Raw genomic sequence first — 8,608 nt, 5'->3', positions numbered from 1 at the left:
GTAGGGAATCATTATCCTGTTTTATTAATATTTTTAAAGATACCTAAGAACAATTTTTTATACTTTAATTATACATTTTTATATTTTAGTAAAATATATTTAACAAAATATAACTGATATGTTTAATTACATATTTTTAAAGTATATTTTTTGATATATCTTATTACAAAGAGAATCAAAAGGACTTTGCTCTTTCATCCTCTAGCCAAAAAGATTACCTAACCAGAACACCATGCTTTTACTTAGACTTTATGGAAAAGATGAAGTTTCTATTATCTTTGGAAAAGGGTAAATATACACGGTAGTCTTGGAGGAAAACAATATACTGGTTGAAGGGTAGACTGTAAGGTAGGAACTCAACATGTATCAGTATCAGTTTTGTGGCTGCTACTCATTGAGACAATGGTGAGATTACCATCTAACATATACATTCATTCTCTTTCCTAATAGCTTCATGCTTGTGGTGATTAGAAGAGACATAAACTAATCTTTTAACTAGATAACCAATCTTCCAGCACCTTATTTTATATCTTATCCAAGAAATTAGAAAAGGACCATTGTAATAAAATCTATTAATTTCTTCCAAAGATCATAGTCACCTTAGTTAGATATTAGTCCCCAGTGGTATCAAAGACTGCTGATTGTTGAGATGTTGCTCTTCTTTGTCTAGGGTACTTATTTGGGAGAACCACCAAGATAAACAATTGCTGTCTGATTCAATCAGAAGTCACTAACTTCTTAAACACGATCGCCTGGTTTATATTCCAAAACGATGAGTCAATGAAAAGTTTCAAGGATATTAGAGAAAGTCACAGTGGAGTTTCAAATGTTTTTGTCTTTTAAATCTATTAGAACTTTCAGTCTATAAATGTGTATCACTCCCTACTTTTAGAGAGCTGAACATACATAGATCTTGGGCAGTTATTCCAAAACAATATATAGGACACATTACTCTCTTGATCATTTAAAAATATCCAAGCCATATAATTTTAGGTATACTTTAATGACAATGCGACACTTTGGGCAAAATCCAAAGTAGGGATTGCTTAATAGTTACTAATAAATATTTCCCAATGTCTTTGGTCTTTACTGTTAAAATTAGTATCTTAATCTCATATAGGCATGGCAGTACAACATGCCCTCTCTCATCAGAAATCTCCTGATGGAGTAATAAGCTATTGGATTTAAGTCATTGGATAACTTTTCATGAACATGCTGCCAAAGCACTGACACCATCATCAGATTTAGTCACTAGAATATTTCCAAACAGGCTGATTGTGAATTCACATTGCTCTTTGACAAACAACTTTGCACACTGGCATCTTTTGGAATGCTAGGAGGAGATAAGTTTTGGAAGCTGAGTCTATCTAAGGCTAAAGGATTGATCATTTGGACTGAACTGGACAATCACTGAAACAATTGACCAAACCATTAAAATTACAAGTAAATAATTACTCTAAACCATAATTTTAATTAATTATTATGGTTCAGAGTGGGTTGAGAAATAATTTGGCACAGTGAGGCCAAGTGGTATCGGAGAAACCATGTTGGATGCAACAAAGACGAGTCTGGTTCTGACAAGCCATGTGAATGGGCAAGTCACTTCACTGTTCTGAGTCCCAGTTTCCTTATCTATTAACTATTGAAATTGTTACCAGATTATTTGTTTAATTAGAAAAGTTCACTGCATCTTTGCGCAGTGGCAGTATCATAGCCAATGAGGTTTATCCAAAGCGTGATTATTGCTAATAGAAAAGTTCACTGGAAGAATTTACTGGAATGACTGAAAGTTAGTTATTTGAAGCTGTTTTAAACCATTTTTAACATTAGCTATGGTGGTCAAGGAGATCTCCTGGTTCTTCCCTCAAGTTCCTCCTGCTCTACTTTCTCCCCACACAAATCATAAATAATAGCTACATAGAAAGCTATTTGAAAGAAAAAATCACATTTCGATGATTATTATAGATTCCACTGTATCATATAGTGAAGAATTTTTAATAAATGTCAATTGAATAGAATTATCTTTTTTCCAAATTTGAGGATCCAAGGGCAACTTATCTTTTGGAGTCTTAGAATGATCTTGTAGTTCAGCTCCAAATCAAATCTTTTTGGATCCTCTTAAGGGATTGACTGCTTAATTCACTCAGTTTTCCCACTGAAACAGCCTCTTCCTTACTACTGTGCACAGAGAATCCTTTTGTCCCTCCAAGACTGTCTGGTATCTCCCTCACTAGATGAGTTGGCAACTAGGAGAGTTGTCAAGTTCTGTTTCAGTTCAAAAGCTCATCTCTGTCTAGGGTACTTATATGGAAGCATTACCTGTTCTTTACTACATTTTATCAGAAAGTTTCATCTCATTTAGTGTTAGAAAGTAACCTAAGTCTTTCTTTGTAGAACTCTGAAATGAAACCTTGGTAAGGACATTTATTTCTCTTTTCAGGAGCTCATAGAGCTGTTGTGGTAATTTAATGGGGTTATATATGTCCATCTCCCAGTATTATGACACAAGATGGATGTTAAATAAATGTTACCTCTCTCTCTCTCTCTCTTTTAATTAACCACCAGGAAATACATATAAAAACTAACTTTCATTGAAAAATATGTTCCTTGTCAGAAGTTATCATTCCTGAGTTTTTGGTATATTGTCTCATTATGTATTGAGGAAGCAATTCCAGTTTTCTGAAGGGGTAAATCTGTAACTTTGAATTTCTGAGGTTAATTAGTGTCTTTGACCCCTTTTGATTAATATTAGGAATCTTGAATAGAAAATTTTAGCCAGATTCCAACCTGAAGTTTTTTTTGGAATGCCTTCTTCTTCCTTCATCAACCTGACAGTTGAAATTTAAAAGGCTATTTGTCACTTCCTATTGTGACCCCTTATCCATGATGTTAGCCAGCTGTGAGATAGCTACCACATTTCATCCCTGAAATGACTGTAGCAAAGGACCCCAGTAAGAGGGCCTTTTAGCTACATATTGAGTCAGGAACAGAATCCTAATTTGTTGGGTTTGTGTTATTACCCAGGCTTGGCCTACATGTACAAACTAGCTTGGGAATGAAACAGAGATTGAATTTAGTTTATTCCTTTTAAGTGACTGACTGAAACCTTTTTATTAGTTTTCCTTTCCCAATATGACCAGCTTTATTTCCTCTTCAAATTATTGTGTCTAAATAGACAGGACCTTGGGATGAGATCACCAAGTCAACATTCCATTATGAATCTTTTTTGACTGCAAGGAATAGAAGAGGGAAAGGGGAGGTGAGGGAGGATGAAGGTAGGGAATTAAGTGTGAAAACATCCCAGACAAGAGCAAACAATGGTGCCAATGTCAGGACACATTTCCACCTACAGGTATCTAGAACAAAACACTCTCATCATTTGATTGGAGATATTTAGTGAGGTTCACCTAACTTGTACAAAATAGGTTGTTTTGTGTTCATTCCTATGGTCAGTCTGTCTCTGGGCTTCTTAAAAGGCCTTTCCAGAGACATGGACTTAAAAGCAATTTTTGAAGTTTTTCTTAGAGGAATATCCATACTGGACTTTTCTTTTACTGGTATTAATTTACTGAGGATGGATGGAAATTTCCCTCCTTTTCTTCGTTTGTTTTTCTTTTGAGCCAGTCTTCAACTTAAACTTAATGCTATTATGCAAAGGGAAGGAAAATTTTACTTGAAGAGTAACCAAACAAGATTCAGTTCAAGCCTGTATTTAAAAGTAACTACTCATTATTTATTTCACATTCCAATTTTCTTTACGTTTTCACAAATATGCAAATATATAGAGACCTATCCTGATTACAGAGTGACTCCATATTCCAATTAACTGACAGGATGACATATAATAATCACTCAATTTAATAGGCTTTTGCTTACTTAATAGGGCCAGTACATTTTTTTTTAGGGTATGAAAATCCTGTGAAGAAGTTGCATTAGCCAATAGGCACAATTAAGGAAAAATGTTATAGCCAATGGATACATGCAATGAACAGTATCACAGGCATTTTGAATTAATGATACAACCCAGAACTCAGATTCAAAATACCAGCTGTTGAAAGAGAATTTAAGACCAAATGTTTTATACATTTGTGTCATGGAAAACAACCATCTGCTGTACTTTATTTTTCCTGCAAGTGCAGTCTCTCCAAGTTAAATAAGGCAATGCCTGAGGAGTGTTCCATGGATTCCATGACCATGTCTTCTTTGCATCAAAAATCCGACTAGCTGGAAGGAAAAAAAAAGGTGATAGTTCCACCTAATTGATTCTCTAACAACCAGTTAATTGATGAAAAAACTTAAACTCTGTCAAAGGTTTGGTTTCCAAAAAACACTACATCCAAAATCTTACAAAATTTGAAGTAGCCCTCTGTGAAATTAAGATATGCCAGAAACAGTTTCCCTATTCCTAGGAGGGATTTAGTGTTTCATCAGAGGAGGCTTGTGAAGTATCTGGATTAGTAGGGCATTTTCAAAAGGGCTGCTGAAAGACATCTTCTCATTGACCATGAGCATTGGATCAGGCTTCAAGATGAACAGAGCAATTACCAATTTTTTCAACCTCAATGCTACATTGGTATAGTGAAGTGGGGGGATGGAAGCTACACAGACTACTCTTCCCTTCACGTTTCTTCTCTAATGCATAGATTAGAACAATAGAGAAATCCTCCTCTCTGAAAAGGTTAATTGGTTTTCTTAGTATAAACCCAACTTTTTACTGGAATTAACTCTTAACATAACTGAAGGAGAGCCACATATATCCACAAAGATGTATATTATAAACAATTAAAGGATGTTGTGGAAGAAGATAGTCAACAACATTTATGCCATATGCTAGCAATGCCATACATTGAGGAGATGGGAATTGAGGAAAATTGGAGGGGGAGATGAACCATGAGAGACTATGGACTCTGAAAAATAATCTGAGGGTTTTGAAGGGGTGGGGGGGCGGGGTGGGAGGTTGGGGGAGCCAGGTGGTGGGTATTATGGAGGGCAAGTATTGCATGGAGCACTGGGTATGGTGCATAAACAATGAATTCTGTTACACTGAAAAGAAAAAAAAAAGAATGTGAACATACATAGCAAAAGTATAAACACACACATGAAAATGATAAAATAAATTTAGGTAAGTAGTTAGCGCTACCAGTGAGAGAAGGGAATATGATAAAAGACTTAGGAGACATTACTTTTATTTGTGATGTTTTATTTCTTATGCCAAGTGATGACTTAATGGGTTCTATTATTTTTTATACTTTGTACATTTGAAACATCTCAGAATTAAAAAAAGAATCTGCCAGGTGAGTGGCTAAGAGCTTGGGACTTTGGGATCACACAGACCTATGTGTAAGTCTCAGTATTCTTATGTAATAGCTGTTTGTTGTTTTATTGTTTTTTGTTTGTTTGTTTGAGAAAGTTACTCAACCGAAGATCAACTTCTTCATCCTTGAAATGGGAATAAAATAGTATCCATTTTATAAGATTATTTTCTGGATTAAATGAATTTATGCATTTACAATATTTAGCAAATTGCCCAACATGCTATGCTCAAGACATAGTATGTATATGCTTATACACAAAATGGAGGGTATTTTGTGTACTTGGGTATAATATAAGTTTGTCTTTTAAAGCTTACTAGCCATACAAGCATAGGCAAGTCACTTAAACCTTCTGAGAAACTAATTCTTCATCTTGTAAAATGCAAAAAATTGGATTACCTCTCTTGTCTTTATCACAGGATCTCTAAGAGTATTAAATGCAATAATGTATAAAAACAATTTGAAATACATAAGTCATCATAAAAATAGTGTTTTAGAAAAATTACAACATTATTTTTTATTTTCCTCCATTCACTTATTCAGCAATTGAGAATATTGAAAATGTTATACTAGACACATTGCTAAATTCTGGGAAAATAGTAATATATTTTAAAAAATATATGTTATCCACCCTCATGCCCTCTTTGTAAAAGATAGTAATAATAACCAGGTATATTAGTCTGCTTGGACTACTATAACAAAATACCATAGACTGGATGGTTAAAACAATAAACATCTATTTCTCACAGGTCAGGACTCTGGGAATTCCGAGATCATTGGCAGATTCAGTTCCTGGTGAAAGCCCTTGTCCCAGCTTGCAAATCATTTTTTCTGTTGTGTCTTCACGTGGTGTAAAGAAAGAGAGATCTGGTATCTTCCCCCTTTATCTGAGAACTCTAATCCTACCATGGCTGGGGGGGGGGCACTCTCATGCCCTCATCTTAAGCTAATTACTTCCTGAAGGCCCCACCTCCAGATACCATCACACTGGGGTTAAGTCTTCAATATATGAATTTTGTGGAGACACAAACATTCATGCATGAAACCAAGGAAAATGGAGAGAGAGAAAGGAAAAAAAAAAATATATGTGTCAAGGCTGTGTAATAGGAAGGGGTAAGATGAATAAAGAGGACATCAGGAAGTCTCCATGCTACTGTAAGGAGGTGGGAAGTGGATGTTGTGGTGGTATGTTGAAGCTGTACAAGTGGAAGGCCAATAAAGGAATTTGTAGACCATGTTAAGAATTTTTTTCAGAGAAGTCACTAAAGACTTTAAGCAAGAGCATATGTGGCCAATCTATTTTACAAGGTTATTCTCAAGGCTGTGTAATGATCATATTAGAAATGAGAAAGAAGGGGAGTTAAGAATGGCTTTCTGTAATCCAAGAAGAGATTCTAGTAGTTTGGAATAAGGTGGAGGTGGGGTGATGTTTAAGAAAGCTATACATACTGAGGATTGAACAGTAGTGATTGGATTTGGGTTGGGTGGAGGTAAGACAGGAAGAAAAGTTGTCTGCCTCACTGATTGATACTAAAGATCTCAGCCTTTAAATAAAAGACTGAATTTTAAGACTTTGGATGGTCTTTTAAAGTGTAACACCTAATTGAAAGAAATTAATCCACACTTTCAAGATATATTTATTGAACTTCTACTAATGGCAAATACTGGTCATAGAATGGCAAACAATACAGCCAGATTTAATCTCTGCTCTCAGAGTGTTTGCAGACTAATAAGGGAGGACAAAATTGAACAACTAAATAGATAAAATCATCACAAATTATGATGTCTGAATCATTTTCCTGTGGCTGCCATAACAAATTACCACAAACTTGGTGGCTTAAACAATAGGAATTTATTCTCACACACTTCTGAAGTTCCATTAGTTTCCCTGGGCTGAAATCAAGGTGTCAGCCGGGCTCTACTCTCTTGGGAATTTCTAGGGAAGAATCCATTCTTTGTTTCTTGCAGCTTCTAATGCTGCTGACATTCACTGATATGGTTTGTGGCCACATTACTCTGATTTTTGCCTCCATACTCACACCGTCTCCTCCTCTTCTGTGGCAAAATCTTCCTCAACCTCCTTCCGATAAGGATATTTGTGATGGCCTCCAGGATTCACCTGTGGCAAAATCTTCCTCAACCTCCTTCCGATAAGGATATTTGTGATGGCATCCAGGATTCACCTGAAGAACCCCAACTCACTGATATCACCGATTATCACCGATAATCTCCCCATCTCAAAATCTTTAATCTCATTTGCAAAGTCCCTTTTTGCCACATAAAGTAACATTCACAGGTTCTAGTGGTTAGAACATGGGTATCTTGGTGGGGAAGTATTTTTCAGCCTACCACATACCCTGTGAAGGAAATAAACAGGGAACTATGATGAAGAATAATGATTATTTTATGGCTAGAAAGTAAGGATGAGAAAAACTGGAATGAGGTACAAGAAAGAAATAAACTGAGATCGTTTAGGGCCTTGCAGGTGTCCAGATTTTATTCTAAATGCATTGGGAATTCATCCAAGGAATTGAATTAGAAAGGCAATGTGATTTGATTTACATGTTTAGAAAGATAATTTTAGTTGCTGTAAAGAAAATTGGTAGAAGATGGATGACAGTGGAAGCAGGGCAACATGCCAAGAGGCAAAAGAGAATGATGTTTGGAACAGGGTGGTTCAATGGAGATAGAGCTTCATGGACAGAGCTGAGATTCATGTTAGAGATAAAATAATCAGGATTGAGAGGGACTAGATGTGGAGGGTGAGAGGGACAAAGAGGAAAAAGGGATGGCACTTAGATTTCTTACTTTAGCAATTAAATAGCTAATGATGTTATTTTCTGACATGGGGAAGTGAGATCAGAAGGAAATAGGAGTTGTGCCTTGGGAATATTAGTTCTCAGATGACCACGAGGCTGCGAAGCTATATAAGCAGTTGGGTGAAGAGGTCTGGAGCTCAGAGAAGAGGTGTGGGCTGAAAATATAGAATAGGGAATGTTCAGCACAGAGATAATAATTAAAGCAATCAGAATGGATGGAATCACTCAGAAGCTGCTGTATGAAGAAAAATGAAGGGAATCCAAGGCAAAACCCCAGGGAATACTGGTCCTTAAGTTTAGGTAATGGAGGAAAAGCGAGCAAAAGAGAGTTAGAATGAGGGAGGGAGAAACACCCAGAAGAGGATATTGTCACAGAATTCAAGAAAGGAAATAGTTTCATCGAGGAGAGAAGACAGAATATGTTCTTCGTATATGGCAATGTGGAGGTCACCGCTGATTTTCACAAAAGTGGTTTCA

The 8,608-nt window shown here is 36.0% G+C and overlaps 1 pseudogene; it reads left to right on the top strand.

The window, feature by feature from the left end:
* Nucleotides 1–1,688: 1,688 nt before the first annotated feature.
* On the top strand, nt 1,689–1,817 carry LOC116879984 (annotated as a pseudogene).
* The last annotated feature ends 6,791 nt before the right edge of the window (nt 1,818–8,608 follow it).

Source organism: Lontra canadensis, unplaced genomic scaffold (genome assembly GCF_010015895.1).
Source record: "Lontra canadensis isolate GAN:19392208 unplaced genomic scaffold, GSC_riverotter_1.0 scaffold64, whole genome shotgun sequence".
Lineage (NCBI taxonomy): Eukaryota > Metazoa > Chordata > Mammalia > Carnivora > Mustelidae > Lontra > Lontra canadensis.
Note: the sequence above shows the minus strand (reverse complement) of the source record. Positions and strands in the feature narration are given on the sequence as shown.